General features: G+C 35.4%; 1 protein-coding gene across 9 annotated transcripts in view; it reads left to right on the forward strand.

Moving 5' to 3' along the window:
• SNTG1 (syntrophin gamma 1) overlaps positions 1-27,213 on the forward strand; it is a 337,041-nt gene that overhangs the window by 139,295 nt on the left and 170,533 nt on the right. For 3 of the 9 annotated variants that reach the window (XM_085221073.1, XM_085221078.1, XM_085221075.1), the window contains exon 2: positions 6,682-6,723. The exons of 4 other annotated variants lie outside the window; for them this stretch is intronic. The gene's annotated coding sequence lies outside the window, so the exon portion shown is untranslated. Of the gene's footprint in view, positions 1-6,681; positions 6,750-27,213 lie in introns of all 9 variants that reach the window. 2 more of the 9 variants (XM_085221076.1, XM_085221077.1) reach the window with 1 other exon arrangement.

A 27,213-nucleotide genomic window follows, 5' to 3' on the forward strand; every position in this document is an offset into this window, starting at 1 on the left:
TTTTTTTTTTTCCTCTGTTTACTACTTTAGCAGTGTATAAAGACTGAGAGTTTATTACATTTGAGAGAACATTACACTTAGGGTAGAAGGATGTGATGCATTTCTCCACATTATGCTCTTGTCTGTCTTGTGAGTTCATATCTACTGATGTTTATTAATAAGTAAATTTTATTACTTTCTGATGTGACTGGTAAGATGTTTATACATAAAAGGGTTATTTATTTTCCATTACATTGTTACTAATTTCAAAGGGAGCAAAAAGTGCTCATTCATCCTAGACATATTTAGCCCACACATAGTCACCCATATTTACACAGATATGCACCATTCCCTACACATTTTTTTCCCAGACCCTCAGCTATTCTATTTAGCATGTTTTGTTTGCCCAGTGTACCTTTCCATTAATGGACTGTTTTATTACTGATTGGGTAAAGAGACATCTCTGGAAGATATTTCTGAGGGTCTAAATCTCAGTGACTTTCTGCCACTGTGTTTTTTGTTTGTTGAGTGTTTTTCTGTTAATGGCATGTGGAGCAGATAATGGCATTATTAAAAATCTGATCTGTGTATGTATCATTAGGAATAATGAAGCCAAGCATTTTAGCCAAAAATTTATATTGAAAATACATAAATTCATTCATGATTTTCTGTTTTCCTTCAGAATCACATGCCTACATGAAAATGAGTAGTTTGAACATATTTTCTAAGGTTATTGAGCTGTAGTTTAGCTTTTTTAGTAGTTGATTTTATATCTCTTCATTTCTGTTCTCGGTTAAAGATTTTTTTTCATGACAAATTTACTCTTTTATTTATTTATTTATTTATTATTACATTTTATTGTATTACTTAATATTTATTGTACTACATTTTTAGATTACTGCACTTTGTAATCTGTTCTGGTTTATATTCTATAGATATAATTCTATTACATTTTGAAATTCTTTTATAATTCATATTATACTAATTATTTACTGATTATTTGGGTATTCGTTAACTTCCTTTTACCTTTTTCTTGATAATTATCAAGTTGTTATAATTCTCCATCATTTATATTTCTTTCACGTGTCCCTGTCAAAATCACTTGGTTTCTTTTTCAGTATAGCAGTGAAGTCTTTTTCATGCTTTCTTCTTCCTGATCATTCTGAACTATCTGTTCCCTACATTATTCAGATCTCATTCTGTCATTTCTTTTGTTTGAATGCAGCTGTCATGATACTTAAAAATTGTATTAATTTTCACATAGTCAGACTTTTTACCTTGAAAATAATTCTTGTTTTCAAGATTTTGACCTTTACTTCCAATACGTTGTTCCTCAGTTGATTACATCACAAAATATTTTCCCCAGCTAGTTGGCTCTTAGACATTAACATTGTTACTAACACCATATCTATTTGTGTTTTACCATTTGTGAATGCTGATAATCATATTAAATTCATCCAGAAAGTTCCCTGTGGTGCATAGAAAACTAAGACTTTTATTAATTGCAATCTTTTGGATCTATTCTAAAACCTTATTCTTTTCATATGAGACAAGTTTAAATGTCACTCCTAGGCTTAGCTTGAAATCTTCCCATTTTATTTCAAACTTGAAATATATTTATTTGTTCTTCCAAGAAAACAGATTACAGTTTCAAAGTAGGAGTAGTTTAATATGTGTAATAAGGGTTTTATGACTGAAAAAAAAAAAAAAAAAGCGTGTCCTCACAATACAGGATAGATTTTACAACTGAGTCATAAAAAGACTGTCATGTGGAAAGTATGGCCAAAATAACAGATTCTGCATGGGTAACTAGTCAGAGTACTAGTCTCTGACTAAATCATGCAAGCGATCCTAGATGCAAAAGGATCATGGGTGTGAGCTTGGAGAGTGTTTGCTCATCGTGGTAAAAATATGGCTACTGGTGCACTGAACTCAAGCAAATATTGGAAGATGGGGCATTGAATCATAAAATGCATTGGGTTGAAAGGGAACTTAAGAATCATGTAGTTTCAACTCCCTTGACATGGGCAAGGCTGCCACTCACCAGCTCAGGCTACCCAGGCTTAAAATGCCTCCAAAGACAAGACATCCACGGTTTCTCTGGGAAGCCTGTGCCAGTGCATCACCACTCTCTGAGTAAAAAAAAATTCTTCCTAATATCTAATCTAATCTTCCCTCTTTTAGTTTAAAACCTCTTGTATTTCAGTATTAGACCATGTAAAAAGTTGGTCTCCCTTTATAAAATCCTTTTAAGTACTGAAGCTCTGTTCATTACATTGTTCAGCAAAGCACAGCTCTGGTTTGTAGCTGGTCACATCTGGCTGTCTCACATTATAACCTCAGTGCTGTCCTGTCCAGACTACATACATACACAATCCGCCAGGCAGACAGACCCTAAAACACAATTTCCTTCCCAAAGATTTTATTCTCATTAATAGCTATTGTTCTGGCCTGGTGTTTGTCCTTATGTATTTCCAATGTATCCACGAAAACATACTCACGCTTTTCATCTCCCTTACGTAATATTTCTGAAATTAAATTTCAGGGAAGAACTGTATAAAGTCTCTCAGTGCAAGAAACGTTTGCACTCTTATCAAAATCCACGGTCCACAGGCTTGCACTGAAGCTGATCTGTCGCTGAATGCTTGAACTGCCTCACCAGCATCTTCTAATATTCAACTGAAAGCTATGAAGAGAGGGAAGATAGAAGGAAAAGCAGCCCCTGGCACCTGCTGGAACCCAAGTAAACAAATGGTGGTTATTCGTTCCACTATGGAATATTTATCCACAATTTACCTAGAGACATGCTTGATTCTTTGGAGATTAATGGAGCTTCACTGTCAATAACTCAGTCCCTCCTCAAGGCTATTTCTTTCTCCATCTCCACTTTACAGGAAACAGTTATTTTCATTTTATCCAGATTACTGTAACAACAGGAGAATAAATGACTTTTTTTAGCATCCAACCAGAACGCTGCAGTGCCATTCCTCTCCCTTCAAAGAGGCAACATAGTACAGCCATTATCTTTTTGAGTGATTTTGTCTGTTTTTTCCTTTGAGAACTTAGTGGAGTGGTGTTTGTTGTTTGATTTTTGTTTGTTTGTTTATTTCAATTGATAATTTTGGAGAAGTATGACCAAATGGAGAAATAGAAAAGAAGATGGCCTATGTCTTGTTTAATGATGTCATTGTGTAGTAGTTGTGAGTCAGCAAGCTTCATTACCTGAAGGCCTTTTCCAGTAGATGCATCCTACTTGGTATGTGAAAGAAGACCATTTTCAAGCCTTGTTACTTGCTCTTTGTCAGTCTGCTTTTAAAGGAGGTCTGCTTCATTTTGGATCTCCTATAATGTACTGGAAAAGTAAGACTTAGAGGTGCTAACAGGTTCCTCTGTTTCCCTTCTCATTTCAATGAGGATCAAAGCAGCAGGGTTATTTGCCTAGCTAGAGGTGTCTTCTAGCACACTTGCACTCTTTTTGGTACCAAACGTTTTGAATCTTTTTTATATACCTATGAATGCCTACCTACAAGATTATCTGATAAAAACAGATATGCTGCTGCTCTGAAAAAAAGTGTTTGTTTCATAAGTCAGACGCAACTTACGTACTTGCAGAAGCATTTCTCCTCTGCTACAGAGCTGAAACATCTGTAATATTCACTGTCAGGGAGAGAGGATTCCTCTTTATTATTTTCTTACCTATGCTGTTTTCTCATTTTTCAAATAAATGAAAATTCCTAGTTGTAAAACCAGGGCTTCTGATTGCTTGGAGGCAATGGGAAATAAAGAAGCAGCTATCTCTCTAAGTGTACACAAAATGATCTAGACTGCTTTTGTTAGACTTACTATTCCATAAGTTCCATTAAGTAGATAGGAATGGAGACTGGGAGGCTTTTAAGATTAGATTGTTTCCACGGAGTTTTTCTGGTCAGGCAGGCAATAGGATTCAGACCTATCTGTACCGTCACAATTCCTGAGAGTCAACCGCAGAGTAACTCCGAAACAACCAAAAGTCATTTGAATGAGGGAGCTATATTGAGTAAAGCAGATTAAAATTAAAATGTCTGCAATTCAATTTGCTTTTAGGCTAATGTTTTCCCTGAGGATATTTTCAACTTCAGGGGCAATAAAATCATAAAATTATATTTGACAGCTTGAAAATTATATAGAGGATAAGGTGTTTCCTTTTAGAAGAGTCTGTTCTTCAGCTAACAAATTGAGGTTTGCCTCTGGTTTGCCATCTAGATCTAGAAGCTCAGAATTTGCTGTTTATTTTACTAGGAGTATTTCAGTCTTTATCTTATGTGTCTGAAGTCACCCCATCTCCTGATGGTGTACTTACCATTTAGTCTCATCTGCAAAACACCTGTTTACCCTCCCACTTCTGAGCACAGAAAGAGAGCTGCTCAAAAGCGTAGTTGTGAAACAATGCCAAATTCCTTTCTTCATTTGTTTTTCTGAATCCTGCTTTTGATTCTTTGTGCTTTATTTTAGAAAAGAATGAAATTTGTTTTTGAATGATAAATAGCAAAATAAATTGGTAATCACCAAATGGGAGACTCTTAGCGCATCCCACTTCCAGGATCTTAGACTACTACCTGAAAACAAACTAATGAGCTGTAATTATTCACAAAGATTTATGACTTTAGATGTCCCTGATAATTTTTTGTATGATGAGGGTATTCATATACTTTTATTCCTAAATATAGTTCAAGCTGAACTGATAATCCTGGATGTTAGTACCAATAATATGTATGGGAGCTTTTTTCCTGTTTGTTTGAAAGATGTAGTGAAAACTACAAGTTATTCCCTGTCATAACACAAATCCAGTACAGTCACTTTTTCTGTTGGTCTTTGTAAGCTCTCAGACAGGAACATAAACCTCTATTTCTTTCTCTGTCAGAAAATTTCTGTGCTGGGTTTCTCAGTGCACATTATTGAGAATGCTGAATAGAGACATACTATAGATTTTTATACACACCCCTGTTTTTTCCATTTTATTGAGTTTGTGAAACATATCCACTTCAAAATGCTTTCCTAATTCTTTTTTTTTTTTCTCTTGTTTTGCATCAATCTTTGCAGTTCAGAACAGCCTCAGATCAGACAACTTACTTCCAAATCAATTCATTTAGATACATCCATGTCTGAAGAAAATACCACAAACTTTTTACTCATATGGAGAGGCGAGTAACAGCTTTCTGCTTGAACAATACTCATGCATATTTATTGAATATCTTCTTTGAGGATGTTATGATGAGCTTGCTTATCAGTGAAAATGACTTGACGTAGTCTCAGATCTCAGTATCTGTGATTCCAATTAGGAGTTTAATAAATGTTGAAACCTTTTAAATCTTTCATTTATTTATAATGTAACATGACAATAAGCAGCTGATGATGGTGGAGAAATTCAACAAGCATCTACTGTCTAGATTAATTTCTTTTTCTTTTTTCTTTTTTTTTCTTTTTGGTAGCTTGCAGAGTCTGCATCTGTGCCCCACTGCATGTTTAACTTCAGATTATTAGTTCCACTGTGCTCTACCAATTTTCATCCTTCATAGTCAGAATTGGGCAACAAATTTTAAAGAATTTCCATGCTTAAAGGAGTAATAAACATACTTTCATTTCTTCATACTCCGATAGGAAAGCCAATTCTGCTTAAAAAAATAAAAGATGAAAACGTTGGAAGTACACATTTAGCATTGCTTTATTTTACATTCCTCTAGAAAGTGAAAATAAGTACTTTATTAGTCTGAAGACAAAATATACGTCTGGCTAATCTTGGAAACTTCTATTAGGAAGTTTGGTAGTGAATTGTAAGAGATGCAGACTTCAGTTTTATACCTGCACTTCTCAAAATGTGTTCAAACCTGGATTCCTTCTCTTTTTTATATGGCTTTGCTGGCTGATGTTACTGACTGGTGTTAGTTCAAGGGAAGTATGAATAGATATCTGGTATCTGAGGGACATCTGGTAGATATTTTCATTTGAGAAGTATCTATAATATACTACTTCTGTTGTATATGTAGTGTAGTTTCTGGTGCTACAATAAAAAGGTACATTAAGAGTGAACCACCTTATCACAGTGAATAAATAACTGAGCTTACTTGTGATAGCTGGAGAAGCTACCCTTCTCATCATATAGGTCTCCTATGGATTCATATCTGATATAGTCTGCTAAGCCATTTGTTCATACAGCTGCCAATCTTGTGAGTTTCTTCTGCGTGTATCCTTCTTCACTACAGAAATATTTTCTCTGGATGAGTTTTGCAAATCTCTGAAAACTCCTCAGAGTTAAAGTACTGTAAGAAGCACTGCTGAATATCAGAAAATGCACTTCATGCCTCCTGGTTTTGCAACATCCTGTTAGTAGCTTTGAAGGTAGCAGTCTGAACATTTCAAGGAGATACAGATTTACACAAAGGTGTAAATAGCTTACATGCTGCTGGACTCATTGCTTCCAGATCATCCAATTCTTGGGTGTTTTTAAGATATATACCTGTGGTACTGTATTTATTATAAATGAACAGACTGTCTTTGCAGAAAAAGTAGAATTTATTTAATACAGCTGTTAAACAATGCATTTCTGTATAATTCTGCCTGAAGATGGCAATTGTAGAAATTCAAATAAACTAAAACTGCTTAGATAACTATATGCCATCTCCAGCAATTATCTCTTAAATAAAATTATTTGTTTTTCTTTTCCAGACTGTTTTGCCATATGAAACCAACAGGAAATTGTAACCCAGAGTAAGTGGAAACTGATACCAAACTAGGTCATTATCAGAATTACATATAATTATATTTACTGGGCTTTGTTGGTTTTTGTTTGTTTTTGTGGGAGTGAGAATAAGTGGAAGTTACCTTGATTTGAAACCTTCAAAAAATGTCAGATTTTGCTCCTAGTTAAACAGGGTTTACATTTTTATCTATGGCAGAACTTTGGAAGTGATACATGATGACTGGGATTAATTTAGAAATACAGGTATGCTTTTGGACCATGGCTTCTTCCTTTCAGAGTGGTTAATTGCCATCAGTCACTTTTTCTTGTCTTGAGAGCTGCTTGCTGAAAAAAATATCAATCTATAGACTTGCGGTCTACTGAAATTTTGGAATATTCTGTCCAGCATGTAGGCCAAAAATAAAATAGGCCCAATGCAATTAAAAATGTTATTGATGGTTAGAGTGTTAATGGTTTTCTCTACTCCAGTTTACTTAATTTAAATGTTGTCTTCAGAGTATAGAATTTAATGTAGAATTAATTAGTGTAGAACTTAATAATCATTTGGCCAATGATCATAGTCTCTTCCTTTCTGGACTTGTGCCATTCATTCTAAAAAAAGGATTACATTTAATGAAGTAAATGTGTTGGTTTTTGTGACCATTTTCTGTAGATACGATTTTCCAAGAAGAGATCATGACTGAAAATAATCTAAGCATGCTGGTTTTGGAGGTTAAATGTTTTCAGGAAATATCATAGAGATTTCAAAGTCAGAATTTTATGGTTTTGATTTATTTTCCCTTTAAGCACTTCTGTCTTTTTCAGGCTATGGGAGCTTTTTGTCTATGTCAGCAAATTAAGAGCCATTTATGTCTCTGAATGTGAATTAAGAATCCTACAGATTAGAGCAAAAATCTGCTGCGTAATCATCACTGATGAAAAACAGTTGATGAAATATTTTGTACTTGTAAACATCTTTAAGGTTGTTTTTGCTTCTTTCTAACATAATACATATTTTCCCCTCAGTGCTTACTTTTAACCAGTGAATGATTGCCAGCTCCCCAGCAGAGCTTCTGCAGCCCCAGTAATGGCATTTTTTTCTGAGTCACATTAAGAATTACCTCTTTGAGCTCAGCCTTCACATGTTCTGCAGGCATAAGGCCTCTGCCGAAGGAAAAGGTAGATTTGGGTTGTTTCAGTAGTGAATTTCACTCTTTTGATTAGTATTTACATCCTGCAGCTAGCAAAGCATTTTTATGTGTGTACCTTCGTGTACTGGAATCATGACAGTAAGTTTATGATGGAAGCCTGCCAGTTTTATGAGTGTGAATTTTGCCAAATTACATTTTATAATCCCACTTAAGACAGGATGCAGAGATGTTAAAAAAAAAATAGTTTATCACTGCAGTAATAATAATAAAAAGAATTTCCTGCAAGGTGAACAGAACTTACATATACATAGTAAGTGCAAATGCAAATAGGACTTAATAGATCTGAATGGTCTAATAGTCACTAGTTACTCCTCAGTGCTTTCAGTTTCTCTGTCAAAACAATCTTAACAAAAACTGGACAAAGCCATCATATACCCATAAAAAAAAAAGACACAGTACACATAATGAGTGTCTGATGCTTGATACGAAGCTTTAGGTTTTCTTTAAAGGGGGTGTTTTTTAAAACCTAGTTTTGTCTTGTTTAGGCATTGCTGGTTGTACATAAATTGAAGTGTTTTGAAGTTGTTATCTGTGCTGCACCCTGTTTTGACAAGTTTAATGAACAGGTTATAAATATTTTCAAATGGCTCTTCAGAATGCTCTGTAACTCCCTTGTTCATTTTCTTATTCATTTTACCTATAAAAGAATCTCTCAGGAATAGGACTTTTAAAATGTAATACATGCCATAATTTGGTAGACTGCAATGCTGGATTTAGTTCCTATTACTGCAATTTATTTTTTTTTAAAGGATTTTTTTTTTAATGGAAATTTAATTTACCTGAAAACTAGTTTTCAAAAAAGGTGATATTCTAGGGAAAAAAAAAAAAAAGGTTGAAATGAGACCAATCTGCCTAGTCCTTCCCTAGAGCATGAGATCAACTGTACTTGAACCATTCCTTGAATATTTTTATTTAATTAATTCTTGGGAAAAAAAAAAATAGAGTAGAACATATCTAGCAACAGAAAGTTCACAGTCCTCATAGGCAGTTGATTTCTGTGAACTGATGAAGGGTTTCTGCTACTGGAAAATTCCTATGTCATCTTCGTTGTGATTTAATCTCGTACTTATCTTATTCACATTAAACATGGGCAGCAGCTTGTTTCCATTCTCTTTTTTCTTTTTATATTTACATCTATACGTAAGTTTATGTGCATATACAAAATATCTAGATGCACAATTTTTAATATATGTGCATATATTACATATATATATTAGAAAAGTGAGATTCAGTCTTCTTCGTTCATGACTAGGAGGACTTGAATTCTCACAGTCTATAGGCCATAATTTTGTATGTGTCGCCATTCATACTGCTGTCCTCTGAGCTGTCTCCATCTGCTTTACGTTTGTTTCTTAATGTTTTGTACCTAAAGCTATTAAGAGCAGACCACAGGGGGGTATAGTAGTGTTTGAGCAGATTGGGTGGAAATGATGCTCCTTTATTGTAGTTATCTCTGGCAATGTATACTAGGGAAACTTTGATTCAGCTGCCAGCATGGCCTTCTGTTTCTGGAATTAAAATGATCATTCTGCTAATAACTAATATTGAGGGAGAATAGAATCACAGTTCAGTCTTTGGAGTAAAGAACTGTACATAGGAATTAATATTATTGTCAAAGTTATTTCAGATGTTGCATGGGTCTGAAGATTATGATATCAGAGCAGAAAAAAAAAAAGAAGAGGTCAGTGCAGCACAATGGGGTACCTGTTCTCCCTTTGGCTTTGCCTTAGGTTTTTGTTTGTTTGGTAGTTCCTTTCATTTGGGTAAACATCGTCTTGCTGTAAGGGGAAACTTTTTTTTTTTCTGTATCCTGCGTATATTACGCAAAGGCAAATTATGTCTTTGTGGAATATACAACCTCAGTAAGATTTTCGGTAAGGATAAGTCTGTCATTAAAATAGTGATTTTGAAACTGTGTTTGTTGCTCTATTTTTACAACTTAGAAGGCTGATGAATTAAGCTAAGCTGCAGAAATCCTATTTTGTCCTTATTGAAACATCTAAATTGCTTTTCTCTGTCAGATAAATTCCAAAGTAGGCACATATAATCAAGGTAATGAACATAATGTATTTTCAGTTGTGGATATTTTTCAGAGGTCTCTCAAAACTTAAAAGTCTGCCGCTGAAAAACATAATTGCAATTTTCTATTTTAATTCTAGCATATTATCTTACCTTCTTTGTCTGTTTTTAGGTACTCATTTAGTGATTTCTTACATGTTTCTGGATTGCTATTGTTGTTTGATATCCCACTGATTTCAGTGGGACATCGTGCAAGCACAGCAGCCTACCAAATGCTGATTGGTGCCCTTGGGAGCTCTAGTTCCCCTAGACAATGACTGCCTTGAAAATGCATTACAGAAAGAAGATGCAGAGATACTTTTGAAGTTCAGCATGTTAGAAGTGACACAATAGAAACTTTACCATACATGTTTAAAGACTAATGCAGTCCTTTAAAATATAATTGCTCATGTATCAAAACAGCTACACACTTCTATTGTATAATTTTTTTATTACGGCAAAATCACCCTCCTCTGCTTAGTAGTGATGTCACTAATGTACACTGTATGCAGTAAAAGGTATCTGTGTTAAAAAACTGGAATATATAGAAAACCTGAGACAAAATGAAAAAAAGAGGATGCTTTCATTTCACTCTTAGTTCAAAGCTTAAAAAATGACAAGGAATTGTATAAAAGTGCAAATTGCTACCAGGCTAATACCAGTGTTTCATAAGACCTATAAAAACCTGTGCAGGTTGTCAGAGGCTTTTATATGATGTTAATCAGGTTTGAAGCATTTTGAAGAAACAAAAAAAGGCTGACAGGAAATTAATTTCTAAGTACAAAATAAATTAAACATTGAGACTACTATTCTGGTTTCTTTATTCATAAAGGAAAACCTCAATGAATGCTGCAGATATTAATAACAGTTGAGTGTAATGAAGAATAATGCCCATATTACTCATCTCTTGTCTATTTTCATACCTAATAAAAGATAAATACACTGTCCTAGAGTTCACAAATTTTTCATATTTAAATTTTAGTGCTGTAATTTACAGATTTTCTTCATTTTTTACTTTTTTTTTTTTAATTTACATTTGTGGAAATTTTGTTTGATTGCTTCATTTTAGAATTTTTCCTTGGTTAAATCTTTCTCCATCAAAAACAGTTACAGAACTGCAATGTGTAGAGATCTCAAATATTGCTTCCATACTAAGATTTTTTAGAAGGAAAAAAATGCTTCTAGATATTAAACCATGTCCTGGTAAATGCAACTTGGAGAAAAAGGTGTCCATTAGAGAGCTCAGAAGAAAGTCCATACCATCTTACTTATACATGGAACACTGTGGTCGATGGTATCATTGCTAATAACACCCCTGAAAATACAAACACAAAACACACCTGAAAGCAGGATCCTTTCCTTACTAAAATGGGAAAAAAAAAAAAGCCTGAGGGAGCATTAAAGGATGGAATTTCTCAGTGCATATGAGAGAACTGAGAGACTTCCTTATAAATTTAGAAATATTTAAGTTCCATTAACAAGAATGTTTCTATAAGTAAGAGGGAGAGCATGAGCTTGCTTAGGGAGCTGGAGCTAGCATGCACGCTAGAATGTATTCATGAAATTATTAGGCAACTCCTATAACAAAAGTTCCTGTTATATGTAATCATTTTCTGTGCTGTGTGGGAGGAGCCCTTATGCAACCAGAAAATGCAGAAAATGGCCCCTATGAAAACATTCTAACTGATGTTTTTTTATTGTAGTAAGTTGAATGTCTTTTCATATAATGGTAGTGTGACTAATAGAATTTGTATTTTAAGAAAATTAAAGTTTTTCTTGTTAAGGCTTTTAGCATGTTTTCTATCCCCCTCCATTTCAGCTGTTGTCTACTCTGACTGAAATCAGATTGTCCATCTATGTCAGTTTCCTCCTGCTGTGTTTATTGCTTGCCTACTGCTGAAGTAAAGACAGTGACTAGGATGCAAACATTACAAAAGAGTAAGAGCGATGGTTCTAAAACACTGATTGCTGATCAAAAGCTTCCGTGAACGATCATAAATATTTATTCTCCCAAACTGAAATGGAGTGACAGTTAGAAAACTGCAAATAGTTTTGTACGTGTGAAAGACTTATCTGAGTTTAGCTCCAGGAGGAGTCTTATAGTGCAGGTGACAAAATGTAGATTATAAAAGTTTTAAATTTTTTTAATTCACATTTATTTTAAAAAATGGGAATTATCTCCATTTTATTAATTTTAATCTCTGAAAAGAAGCATATATGAAGTTTAAATTTAAAATCTAAAACCAGCATTGTTGTAAAGTTGAGTCAATATTAGTGGATATAACAGTGCAAAATATTGTTTTCTTTACATTTGATAACCTGCTCATTTTTACTGTTTCTCCCTTTCGTTACCTCTTATAAGTACATGAGGCATAATGAATGATGTGTTCTTTTGAAAGTCTGAACTGAAGTTATTTCTGCCCAAGTATTTTGAGAAGCAAGACAGATTATGACACAAGTCCATTTGATTACAATAGAAAAATGTGATATTATGATACAGTAAGTGAAATAATTACTAATTTTTATTTGCTTTGTGTGAAGATAGATTGTGTGGCTAATGGAGTATAGGCTGTTCTGCAAAGGACAAATTCAGAAGATCCTCTCACAACAGCAGTCCCTATAATATACTCTTGCAGCTGTTGGCATAAGTGAAATCATGGAGTTTTAGTATCTTAATTGTACCGCTGCACAGAATACCACTCTATTTGTTATAGAATCAGAGGTTTGGGGATGGTTCCTTAGTTCTGTCAGTTGCTATATCTTTATGGAGTGCAATGAGAGTGTGAAAATATAATATGAGATTCAGTACATTCTTGTTAACTGAAAATAACCATTGAGAAATGTGAAGTCTTTGGTGTTTTTGAAAGTAATGGAGAGGTTTCCACTGAAGGTAATGGAGAGGTTTCCACTGAGAGAGAAAATTTCATCTGCAAATTTCTGAACAAGGAAGTAATTACTTTCAAAAGTAAAAATAGTTTGTCTGGTAGGTTTTTGCAGGGTTTATAAAAGGAAAAATTTAGGAAAAAATAAAATATAGTATAAACTATTAAGCATGTTACTGATACCGTCATGTACATCATCCTTGTTTCTAAATTAGAGAAACATGGATCTGATGGATGTATCACTGAGTGGATTTAGGAACTGGCTGTATGGTCACACTGAATTACAGTCAACAGCTCAGTGTCCAGGAGGAGACCAATGAGGTGACTTTCCTCAGCAGTCTGTATTAGGATTGGTATTACTTAACGTCTTTGTTGATGATGTGGTCATTGAGATTTAGTACAGCCTCAGCAAGTTTTCCAGCAATACAAAACCGTGTGGTGCTTTCAACATGCTGTGGACATGTCAACATGTCCAGAGGGACCTTGACAGGCTTGAGGGGTGGGCCTGTACAAAACTCAAGAAGTTCAACAAGGCGAAATATGAAGTCCTGCACCTGGGTTGGGACAATCCCAAGCACAAATACAGGTTGGGCAGGGAATGGATTGAGAGCAGCTTTACGGAGAAAGACTTGAGACTGTTGTTTCATGAAAAGCTTTGCATGAGGTGGCAGTGTGCACTTGCAACCCAAAAAGCTAATTTTATTCTGGGCTGAGTCACAAGAAGTGTAGCTGCAGGTCAAGGAAAGTGATTGCACTCCTCTACTCTGCTTTCGTGAGATCTGACCTGGAGTACTCTGTTCAGCTCTGGTGCCTGCAGCACAAGAAAGACATGGAGCTGTTGGAGCAGATATCGAGGAGGCCATGAGGATGACCAGGGGGTAGAAGCATCTTTCCTATGAAGAAAGATTGAGGGAGCTGGGCTTGCTCAGTCAGGAGACAAGAAAAAAGGATGTTCTGGGTAGACTTTCTAGTAGCATACCAGCACTTAAAAGAGATCTACAGGAAAATTGGGAAGAGACTCTTTACTAAGGAATGTAGTGATAAGGGATGAGATAATGACTTTAAACAAGAGGAGATTGAGATATTACACATCAGGAAGAAATTCTTCACTATGAGGATAATGAGGCACTGTAACAGACTGCCTGGAATGTTGTGGATGCTGGATGTTGAAGGTCAGATAGGATCGTGCTTTGGGCAAACTGATCTGGTGGAAGATGTTCCTGCTTGTGACATGGGGTTTGGAAGTAGTTTTCTCTTAGACATCTGATACTTGGCCCAAGCTTTTACCTTCATTACAGAATCACAAAATTATAGGGATTGGAAAGAACCTCTGGAGATCATCTAGCCCAAACTCCCTGCTAAAGCAGGTTCTCTACAGTAGATTACACAGGAAAGCATCCAGGTGAGTTTCGGATATCTCCAGAGAAAATGACTCCATAACCCATAACTAGACTCATCTAAGTGCTTTGTAACCCTCAAAGTAAAAAAGTTTTTTCTCATGTTCATATGGAACTCCCTGTGTTCTGGTTTGTGTCTGCCACCCCTTGCCCCGTTACTGGGTGCCATTGTAAAGAGCCTGGCCCCATCCCCTTGACGCCCACCCCTTAGATATTTCTATGAGTTGATAAGATCCTCTCTCAGCCTTCTCTTTTTCAGACTCCTCTGGACTCTCTCCCATAGTTCCCGTTTAACTTCTAAATTATGAACAGTAGTGATATCATAAATAATACTATAAATTGTTATATTTCCAGTTATAGATAAGGTGTAGCTAATTCATTCCATATTCAGAGTAAATCTTATTGATTATAGAGTTTTAAATACACAAAATAAATGCTTTTATGATCTTTAGAAAATTAGTGTTAGACATTGCTATACAAAAAAATTAAGACAGGTTGTGCTTTCAGTTACACTGCTATAAAGTGACTTTCTTCTCACTGAATGCTATATTTTGTACTACAGCTTATATATAAAAAATAACAATAGCTCTTAGGTTTGGTTGTATTGCTCTCAGTCATTTTCCCTTTCCCAATGAAACTTGTCAGTATTACTGTAATTATCTTGCACAGGTTTTTATTTATGTAAACGTTTTTCTTTGTGCTGTTGATGCAAAGTTCCCTTAACTGTTGTCATAGAAGTCAACTTTTTATAGAAACAACTTTTTATATAGTCACTTGTGCAGCGGTTGGCTGTACAGTCATTGCATTTCCACAAGAACGTCTCACCCCATTCAGCTGAGCAACACTGAGTCTAAAGAGCGATTATCTTTCACTCTAGGGCAACTCTTTCTGTGGCATGTGAGGAAATGGGCAATGTACTTGTGTAAATTAATCTGAATGAACATTTGGAGGGTGAATGAAATTATTACGGAGCATTTATATTATGTCACTGCTGAAGGCACTGAACAATCCTCCATAATTGTAGCCATAATTCCAGACATAGCAATATTTTAAATTTAAAGGCATATATCATTCCTTCAGTGAAAAAGAGATCTATTAAAAATTCTTTTTGGAGTAAGCTGTATTATGTTTAACAAAGTAAAAAAGTAAATAAATGTTTCTAATATTAAATAATATAATACAACTTTTATATTTTAGACCATAGATGCATTCAACCTCGTATCAAAAGATAAGCATCTCATTTATTTTTAGTAAATGGACTTCTTAATGGACTTTTTTAGTAAATGGACTGCAAACTCATTGAGAGTTGCACAACTGTATAGCATAAGGTTTAGATGCATGCTCCTTTTCCTTTTACTCCATTTTCTCTTAGCATGAAGTGGCTTTGTTCATGCTCTTTAGAATTCTCTGGTTTCTCTGTATGTATGTCCGCCTGCTGGCCACTGCCACACTCAGAGAATAGTGAAGCTGGTTGAAAGGTGATCTTTGGTAGCTAAAGATCACAGCCAGTTATGCTTAAAGGTTCTGCTATCCTTTTCCACTTACTGGAGTGTCTGAGTGCTGTGTCTGCAGTGATTCTTCAGATGTGATAGCCTCTCCCATTTATGCTACAGTATCAAAAAGTATCACAAATGTAAGTCTGAAGCATGATCAATGCTCCTTCTGCATCCTCACTCATTGCAGTTTGATTTTCCCACATATAGCCTGGATCTGCAACCCAGTCTGCAGTTTCTTACAGGCAGCAAGAAGAAAAATTCATTCATTAAGAAAACTGTATACAAACAAACATTGTCACAGTCTGCTTGGGTCCCAGTACCAGAAATAAAGTGGATCCATCTGTCAAGTCTTTCCAGCTTGTGCTTCCTCTGTTCTCACCCATTTCTGTAGTATGAGTATGTCCTTCACAGCCAAGGGCAATGGTGTGGCCTCAGTGGGGCAGTGTAAACACCATTCCTGCCTTGTATCTTTATGTTGTCCTGTTATTTATCTTTAAATTCTTTCTTCCGTCCCTTTGCTTTAAATATAATTCACAGGAATTTAGGAGCATGGAAGGGAGGTGATTTCTGACGTGGTGAGCAACAGGGTATTTATCTCTGGATACCCAGCTATCTGTGTCTGTGTGCTAGGGACTTAGGCACAATGAGAGACAAACCTGAGCTGCCAAGCCCATAGTTCTCACCATGAGGTAAGAACTCAGCTGAATTAATGAATTTTCATGCACTAAATGGTATTCTGAACCTGAAACAAATCCTGCTGTGCTTAATTTCCTTTACTGATCCCCTTTTTCCTATAACAGATAAAAGTTAATAGCTTGTTGTTAATCTTAAATGAGCTTCTTGACTGATATTTCTTAGTTGCAGAACTGGTGACCTTTCAGTTTTGGGTAGGCAATAGTGAGTTAACACGAGGACACTGAAACCAACAGTAAATTATTTGTGTTATCTGTTTCTGGTAGGCATTAAAATGTGTTCTGAGTTACTTCTGCACCTGCTTTTCATGACTTCTGGCATTTGGATTTTGAAACCAAATGTTACATACAGATAGGAGTTTCTATTTATTTATTTGGAATTTATTTGGTGAAAATAATGAAAAAAGGAAGATATTCTTCTGTAATGTAATAACTGACATTAGAGTTCTTCCTTCTCTGAACCCTGTGTTTCAACAGTTTATGGGCTGGTTCGGCCCAGTTCCGTGACTATCAGAGTGGGGAACTCACGATCCGGTAAGGGGAAAAGGGGAAAAAAGGGAAAGGGTAGGGATATGGGCCTAAAAACAAAACAATGGCAATGATCTAAGGAGAAACAAACTAATTTACTAAATAGGGTATTGGAATGGAAGATAACACACTGTAATACAATATAATACAATATAATTAGAATTGAAGCTAGTAAATAAATTAAAAAAAAAAAAAAAGAGAAAGAGAAAGTGTCTGAAAGCCGAGGGCCTTAATTTAATTCTGAGATGAGATGTGCAATAGGGGTGAGCAGAAGGTGAGAGAGAGGTCTCATGACTTTGCCAGGTGTTTGATCTCCTCTCTGAACACAAAGTCCTCTGGGGAATGTAGTTCTTCTCTTCTGGGACAGGTGCCCAGAACTGGAGCATTAACTCTTTAATTCTCAGTGCATGATGTGGATGTGGATGATGTTATGATGTGGAATACTGATAACCAAAAAATCACAAAAGATGGCATCCATGGTAGAGACTGTAGAAATGTTTTAAACAATGCATTAATTTTATGTTAAAATGTTTATACTGACTTTTTAGCTAAGATTCCTTTCTATAATTGGCATTATTATCCTGACAATTCTTATGAGAACTTTCTGATGTTTCTTACCAACTTTTGAAAGATGCTTTTTAGCATTCAAGAATTGTATGTATTTGGTCCAATTTGTATACCATACCTTCCTTCACAGGTGGTTTCAGGCTCTCTGTGTGGTCTTGCAGTGCTTAATTTCAGCCAGGATTGCCAGGGCAGCGCATAGTAAGTATGTGCTGAATGTGACTGACAGTGATTGCTATTTTCAGTGACCATCAGTAAAGGGCAGCTAGGCTCTGTGTTACTTACTGCTGTGGAACAGAAGTGTGTGTCTTTAGCACGATGATGTGTTTAACATCTAAGCAGTTCAAATCTTCTAAATTGAATTCTAATTCTGCTGCAGCAAGCTAGTCCCGACACAGTTTCGTGAAATGTGAAAGGAGAGGTGGTTGAGGAAAAGAAAGAAATATTAGTCTGTGCTCTAATTTAAGGGCCCTCTGAATTTTGATCTCAAAGTAGCACATTTTCAAGATGCTTTTATCCATGTTTTAGAACAGTATCTCTGCAGATTTCTAGCTGGGGGATTACAGAGCAAGAGAATAGAGTGGTAAAAATTCACTTTATTCCTGACTTAACAAGGAGCATGAGAGCAATTTCTCAAATCTGTTTTGTTGTTTAAAGAACAATCATCATATAATTTCTCACTGTAGTAGTTGAAGGACAGTTAGCTGCTAATTTAGGTTTACTTTAGGTTTATTATGTATCTTCTTCAGAAATTACAGAAAATGAAGAATTTGCCAAAGTGGCTGAATTGAAATAGAACCAATATAAGCTTCTTGCACATTTATTTAAGTAATGATATCATATGTAAAAACATACAAACCCTACAACCATAAAACTGTAAGCAATAAGTTTCATCCTGGCACAACTCATCTGTCAAATGAGCTGCTTATTGAGAAACAATTTATTTTAATGACCTTACGCAGCAGACTACAGTGTCTCACTTCTTGCAGTGTTTCTTCTTTTTCTGAAGCAGGAACTTTTTAGCATTTTATAGGTCAGTTTTTAAACATCCTCTGACTGATATCTTGTCAAGCTTATGTTACATCACTGTGTAAGTGTCTAAAATTGTGTTTACTTGAGTGAATTTTGTTTGGCTTTGTTTACGATGTGGAAAAGGCAGTCTGCTCTGTTACTCCAGTGTCATTTTGTTTTCTATTTTTGAACTGCTCTCGGACTTTAGTAGATGATTCTTGTATCCAGATTTAAAGGGAAGAAGGAGAAAAAAGTTTATATAGATTTTCTGAGTATATTAGGTTAAATGGCCTAGATTTGTCAAAAAGTTGATAAACATGATACCTCATCTTCAGAATTCAGAAATGAGAAAAGCTATATTGCTTTGAAGTACTTGAAGCAAGAGAATTGCAGCACAGTCATTCAGTTGAAGCTTTTGAGTATTTGTAGTATATTTCTAATAGTGTCATCTAAGAATGGTTTGTCTGGAATCTTATTAAATACACAACATTCAGCTTTTTTTTTTTTTTTTTTCCCCATAGATTTCAGACATAAGTAGTAGAGATTTGACTTTTGGAAGAACTATGGCAGAAAATAAAAGCAAGATCTAATATAACTTGTGAAATGTTAGAGCGAGCGAGAAAAATTTAAAAAGAACAATAGAAAAAATATGGACAGGTTGTGGAGGTGGTGAGATAACACTCCTTGAAAATATTTGAAAAGATGAGATTTGAGAGGGATAAGTTAGTAAATATTTTATGTTTTTGTTGTTTTCCAGCTTGTTCGTATTTTTACCTCTATGCAAATCAGTGCAAATAATGACTATTTCCAAGGAACTTAAGATGAAACTTAATACAGAGAAAAATAGTTCATTCACACATAACATACAGATTAAAATTTAAGCTTTGTCATGATCCAAATATCTTGTATGAAAAAATAATCAGTTGAAATACTATGTTGATTTTATGTTGCTTTTGTTCCTTACTCTCCTAAATCACCTCTGCTGAAAGTGAAAGTCAAGGAGAGAACATCATAAAATACATTCTACATTATTAAATTCACTAAAGTGCAGAGGAATTACAGTTTTGAAGTATGTGCTATATTAATTAAATCCTGAAAATTACTGTAGTGAAGAGAGATTTTTTAAAGTCTTGTGGCTGAAATCACACAATAGTTTTACAGAAAGATTTTAGGTTAGATATTAGGAAGAAATTCTTTACTCAGGGAGTTGTCGCACAGGTTTGGGCTGCCCAGAGAGGTTGTGGATTCCCCATCCCTGGAGACATTCAAAGCCAGGTTTGATAGGTTCCTGGGCAGACTGATACAAAAGCTGGCAACTGCCTCTTGCAGGGGGGTTTGAACAACATGATATTTGGGGTCTCTTCCATCCCAAGTGATTCTATGATCTATCATCTCTGGTGATCAGGTGACTCTCACGCATATCTGTAGAGGGTTGTAAAGTATGTTATAGCCTGGAATTAATCTTTGTTTTGTTGTTTTCTTTTTCTTTTTTTAATTTATATATATATATATATATATATATCCCTTAAACAATAACAAGAAGAAGAAGAAATATAGAATGAGAGTATGTAGTACTGTTTCTAGATACATCAATATAACAAAGCTGTTTTATGTTAGATTTTGAAAAATAACTTTGGTGTTCTCTGAAGTGACAGCTTGAATGACGTCTCAAGCAGTTAGACTAGTTTATATTGGTTTTTAAGTACATTTTGCCATATTGATGGACTGTGTTCTGTACTATGCAGCCTTGTAAATATGAAATTTCCCACCCTGACACTCTTCAGTAATTGTTATAATAGTGTATGTCAGAGTTTGTACTTTATATTGCTCATGTGGGCTATTCGAGATTCCTTGAGTTCCAAGGATTGGTTGTCATTCTAAAAAATGTCATCTTATATCTTTATAACAAGGACTAGTACTATTTATTTTTTATGATATGCTCAACAATGCAATTCAAATATTACCACCAAATTAGAAAGTCTCATTAAATCTATTACTTCTGGAAGTTAGCTAATCCCAGAATAATTTTGTCTTCATAATTTTTTTACACATGGGGAGAAGAAAATCCACAGCCAGACTTCATTGTTGTGAAAGCTGAGTTCAGTAAGATATTTAAAATGTATTTCTAACTTCAAATACTTGAGTACTTCTAATGCTATTTTCACAAAACTGTTCCTTGGGAAGGAGGGAGGAAGAGAAAAACAGAAAGACCAAAGTCTGCTCTCCTGATGTCCACAGTAGTGAATTTACTTTGCTCATCCCTTTCTCCACTAAGGATTGTGAACTTCACCATTTCAGGGTCACTACAGCCAAGGCCACTCTTGAACTTTGCATTCCCCACCAGTCCCTTCTTGCTGGTGAGAATGAGGTCAAGTACAAAATCTCTTCTCACTAGCTTCTTTGTCACTCGGATAAGGAAGTTATCATCAACGCAATCTGGGAGCCTTCTGGATTCAATGAAGGCCAGGGCTGCTTCTAGCTTCTATATATCTATACTCTGTATGACATCCAGGTCATATGCCCTGTAGCAGACCCTCATTGCAATGTCATCTATCCCTGCCCTCCATTTTATCTTGACTCATAAGCTCTCAGATGGAGCTCCATACATTCTAGCTGCTCACTGACATCGAGAGTTATACCTCCCTCCTTATCTACCCTGCCCGTCTTTCCTAAAAAGCCTGTATCCTTCCATTTCAGTGCTCCAATCATGGAAGCCACCCCACTGTGTCTCTGTAATGCCACTGAGATCAAAGCCCTGCAAGCATGTGCGCAGCTCCACTTCCTCTTGTTTATTCCCCATGCTACAAACATTTTCATAGAGGCATTTGAGTCCCTGATGAAGCTGACTTACTGTCTATTATCATTGAAGAGTTAGTGTCCTGAGGGCTGACAAGCAACTAGCTCAGGGAAAGACAAATTGCTAAGCAGCTGAGTGTTATCAAATATACTGAAAGGGAATAAAACCAGTGCAGTCCAGCGAAGTGTAATTTGGCAACTTGAGAGCATATATACCTCACTTTTCTGTGGGATAAATTCTGAAGATACAAGCTTTGGCATCCTGCCCTGTTCCACGAGGAACAAAACGATTCATTGTACTGGCAATTCTTAAATAATTTTTGAGGGGTTCACTGCAGCTGAAAGGTCCTTATAAAAATCCTCTACAGAGCACTGCTCTCAAGATTGGCGCAGGGCTAGTCTGTTCACCGCTGAATAGGAAGAGCTAAATGTTTTATTTGTTTACTGAGTAGAAAGGCTTAGTGGCTGATTGTAATGATTGACAAACAGTACTCTAAATCCTTTGATAAACTCCTCTGTACATAAGAATATGTGTTCTCATATGGCCTCATGTCACAGTAATCTGTCAGGTGTATTAGAAATGGAGGGAGAATTCAGTAAGGGAATATGCTCAGTGAAAGGCATGAACAGAGGAAGCATATGCTTTTGATCCCAGATGGTGAAAGGTGGGCTAACAAGGTTTACTCTTTAAATGGAAATCTGTCCAGGAATAAATTTATAGATTATTGTGTTGTGTTTACTGGAGGATACTGAACAGAAGTTTGCTTAAGATGGATTTGGAGTTTGTTTTCCTTGCTCCTTGGTTTTCTTAAGCTCTAGAAAATATGAACTATAAAGAGAAATTTGTATATTTGCTTTTTCAGTTTTTGTGAGGACCATTATCTCATTTCCTGCAAGGACTGACATGGTAACTCACATGACACCATCCCATTTCTTTCACCACTGATTGCAAGAATCAAAAACACTGTGGGTGAAAACTTGGATGGGTATTTACTAATTGTCAGTGTTGTGAATCTTTCACAACTAATGTTCTTGTTTAATGGATAGGTTACAAAATCATATAACAGTACAGTATTTTATAGACTGACTATTAGTGATTGCTAGTACTGCTGTCTGAAAACCACTGCTATAAAACACTAGTCAAAGCAGCTAGAAATGTAAATATTTCTCACTGAGGGAACCAATTTTTTAGACAGTCTGATGGCTGTTAAAATAGTGGAGGAATACAAGAACCTGGAAACAGTGCTGTTTCTAGGAGAGGTAATATAAGTAGATCACAGAAGAAATCTCAATTTTCAATGGCAAAGCATTTTCTAAACAGAGAAGCCTGTCTCTAATACCTTCTTAAGCATTCTGGCTTTCACTTCACTTTAAATTGAGCTCGATCTGTTATGGTCTGTGAAGAGTTATTTGAAAATATGATGAAGTATCACAGACACAGCATGCATAGAACAGTATTTCTGAAGCTGGAACCTTCCCAAAGGATTCCCACTCAATGTCAGTATTTATACTTCACAAATTGTTTTGTTTGTTTTTTTTCTTTCCTATATGCATTCAAACTGAGGTAAAGCTGTTTGATACCAGGATGTCCTAAACTGACTTATTCTCTAACGCATTCATTAATTGGCAAAAGGATTTATATTTTTGTGACTCTGGGTAACAGAGCCCTTGACATTTATTTTACAGAACTCCTCCTAAGCCATCATTTCACGCTGTCTTCTATCGGTCTCATTTAACTTCTCTAGCATTTATCTCTTGCAATGTCCTTGTAACTTACTCTGATGCCATTTCTGTCACACTGAAAGTAAGAGGCCAGTCTTTTCCCTGGGCTATGCGGATGCCAACATTTTCTAAAAATAGTCATTTTGTTCTGCTGCATGGTCCTAATTTAGCTGAGCTTCCTGTTTTAATCATTCCTCTGCGACAGGTTTGCCAAATCCCAGATCCTCAAACATACTGTACAGCCCCACAACACCCATATTCATTTCCTGCATCACTGTGTTCTGGTAACATTGGCTCATTCACTGTAATTCAGTGTGTCACCAGACATCTGTACAGAGTTTGTTCGCCTTATTTCACTTATTTCACTTGAATATTTCTATACTGATAAGGAATGCTTTTAAGCAATAGTGAGTCAGGTAGTACCCAAAGCTGCACTTAAGTAATTTGTTTTCAGTAGGCAAGTCACAAGCAATGAAGTTTGATAGTTCTTGTAATCTTATGAAAAGACTTTGAACTGTGGCACAGTTATTGTAACCATGTAACTGAAGATGTAAAGAAAGTATCTCTTAATGCATCTCTGACCTGCTTGCTCTTCTCAGCTTTATTTCCTATAGACAGCTCAACCCTAAGATTTGTGTTATTTCCCTTTATGCAAGATTAATTTTTGTTTTCCAGGGCTGAGAATGTGTGTGTGTGGGGGGGGGGGGGGGGGGGGGGGGGAAAGAAGGGGAGAGGGGGAAAGAAAACCAATTGGGATCCCTTGTATACCTGAAAAAATGTCCCTTCACTATACCAATTAGAATATGGAATGCCATTGATGAAGAAAATAGTAAGATTTAACTTTGTAAATGTGAGTTTGATCAAGCTGACATTTATATAAGACCAGTTTTGAGAAAGAATGTGTAATTTGGAAATCCAAATGATTTTATAAAACATACATTTATTTTCTCATCTCTCTGCAAGGTAAAGATTTTGTTAATATTCATTTCCTAAAATTCATAACTTCTACCACTCATTCCTTATTATTTCATTTCCTGTTCTCCATCTTCTTCTCTTTCAGATCTTTTTCTTTCTGTGGCCTTTTTCTTATCAGCAATCTCTTAACTCTTCTTTCACATTTTTCTCTTCCTTTTTTTAAATTATTTTCCTCTTTCCTAGATTTTCTCAGAATGGCACTATGTTGTATCTCTTAACACAGTCACATTCTGGATAGTGCATAGAAGTTTCTTTCCTGCTCCCATTGTGGGAAGATGTGCTGAAAAAGTACTTATACCTCATCCAGCTCCATAGCATAGGGGATGGAGTCTTTAAACTATGGCCTTTCTATTCCCTGAAATAGATTTTAAACTGAATAAAGGAACTGTGACCTGAACTCTGTCCTTTCCTCTCCTGTCTTGACTGAGAGTCAAAGTAAAACAAAGGGCAAACTCCTGCTTAGCTTCGGTGACTGTGTCTGAAGTGCACAAGTTGTTCAGTTCTATTTTAGTGTATCAATATAAATGCACACCCATTATACCTGTGCAATTAAGCACAGCTATCCTCTTGGTACTGTCACTGGTAGGCTTGGAACCTGCAAAACTACTATTACAGCTACTATACCAGTCACTGTGATATTCTGCTGCTTTTTGTGAGTTTCTACAAAATGAATCTCCTAGTTCATGTTATTAATGAAACTGGTTTCTGGCATTGAGTGTGGTTGCATAATGTAGCCTATATTGGTAGTATTTAACAGCCTTATCCTCCAATTAGGAAGGCTGCAAGAAAATTGCCTATTGAGAATGATTACATACTAATTACTCAACCATGTTATCTCTTGTTTTGAAGAGTACTAACTGAAATGGATCAAGCCCATAATACATAACAGCATGTATAATAAAATACTAGTACTGCTTAATTTTAGTATTCTCTACTATAAAACAGGTGTAATACTATCATGACTATAGAATTTTGAGTTCTGATTCTTGGCTATCTCCTCTCTGAAAGCAAGTGCTTTATGGTGGTTACAGACTTTCATTTTCTCTCTCCTGAGGACTGTATCTTTTGTCTCTCATCTTGCCCATTGCCCAAAAGGTCTCCCAATTGGCCTATCCAGGTAACTCCTCTGTTTTGGTCTATGGAGTTTCCCCTTTCTAAAAGGGGAAATTCTAAAAATTTCTATTTTTGTTTACATTATTTTATTTTATTTTATTTTATTTTTTTGCAGAAGTACAATTGAATCTGTTAAAATTCCAGAGTCTTTTGCAGACATGGGAACTGTAAGGCTTTTCATAGCAAGACCAAGAGCTTTTTTATTCCTCAGTTTATTAAGTACATTAATATGCCAGTCCTTACCTTTGTTTTCAGAAACAGCTTTTCTTTTTTCGTCTGTACTATTGAAAAAAAAAGGATATGTACTAGGAAGCATGTAATAACAAAAAAAAAAACAAAAACAATTAAAACGTATCTAAGTTACAACTGAATGAAAAGATGGAGTTTTTATGACAACCATAGTTAAGACTTACTAATATTAGTCTCACCTACATTATAATTAGTATCATAACTGTTTCCAAGATTTTATAGCCAAAGAAAAATTTCTTACAGCTTCCAGTTTTTGCCATCCTGGCTTTCAGTGAGTTTAATAACACATTAAGTAAAACCAAAGCAGAGCAGTAGTCAGTGAGGTAGAAAATGAGATAAACAAAGTGACTAATTCCCATGAGGTGGGTAAATGATTAAATAGGGGTGATTCCTGTAGCTGTCCAGCCACATCTGCTGGCACTGATGTCATTGTCTGGTGGCTTCATGTTCTTAAACCAGCATGTTTTTACCACTAATCAGTATTAATCTAAATCAACCTCTATTTTCAAGAGGGGATCAGGCTGTATTTAGTATTTTTTTCTCCTTTCTATACCTCTATGGCTGGCATTGTAGCCTTTAGAAGAGAACTATGAACAGCTGGGATGACCATTTCTTGATCCCAATCCAGTCCAGTGCCATACAGAACGATTTTCAGTGATGAATGCTACTGTTACAGAGAAAGAAAGGGTTGTTTTCTGATTAGTTTTAAATTTTCTCATAGGCTCCTTAACTTTGTTTATTTTAATTTTGCAGCATTTAAAGTGCTGTGTTTTCCTCTGTATATTTTGCATATTTCAAGTATTGCATATTTCAAGTTCTCATATATATTTTGACAGTGTATCACTGCGGGAGCATTCTGACAATAAACAAACATATAACAGTACTGCTGTAAGTTCCTGCTTTCTGGAGTTCCGAGGAGTTAAAGAGGTATTCATTGCAATTATATAAAAACTCAACTGAAAGTTCTAATTATGCTGATTGAGTCAAGTTATTGATGTTTGTTTTCAGTAAGTGTTGAATGTGCAGTATCTGCTATACATAGAAGTAACTGCTCTGAAAAAAGATATATATGATGAGAACAGCAACCCATGACTGTAGTATCTCTAATGGCTAGAAATAGCTATATTGTGAACAGTATATTTGAAATAGGTTACTCTGTTTCTCTTAACCCGAAGAAAATTAATGTTCTAATGGTAGATACTATCTTTATAAATGACTTTGGAGATATCATACTGGAGTAGCAGTGTCAATAATCCTTGGGAGTTCTCTATAATGTAGCTATGGTTTCATCAGAGATGGCAAACAAATGGTGATTTTAATGATGTTAGTGGTCATTGTGTGTGAATACTTGTCATAGGAATTCTTAGATAGGAAAGCCACTGTTGAATATGGGATCTGGTAACAGAAGCTGAGTTGCAATTCTGACTTCAGTCTGAAGCAGTGTAATGGTGCTTTAATCATATCACTTTAAGTCGGCCTTTGTTATTGTTTTTATTTTTTCCAAATTATTCTTGTGATTAACTTGGTTATTTATGGAAAACCTCTAAGTTCGTATGTTAGAAGAAGAAAATAAAACCTATGAAAAAAGTTCTTGACATTAAAGATCAATGACCCAACAGAATAAGTGACAGAAAACTTCTCTGGGCTGAGTTACAATCTCAAGATTTCTTAGCCCATGTAAATAAGAGGTCTGAGCTTTTGGCTCCTATAATCCACAGTTCCATGAAGATGGACTTCTCTTGTTCTCTGTTTTTTTTTAATGAAAGTTAATTTTGATATTTGAGTTCAGTCATTAAAGATGAGTATGCCAGCAAAGAATATTGAT

The sequence above is a fragment of the Meleagris gallopavo genome, chromosome 3 (genome assembly GCF_905368555.1).
Source record: "Meleagris gallopavo chromosome 3, MGAL_WU_HG_1.1, whole genome shotgun sequence".
NCBI classification, from domain to species: Eukaryota; Metazoa; Chordata; class Aves; order Galliformes; family Phasianidae; genus Meleagris; species Meleagris gallopavo.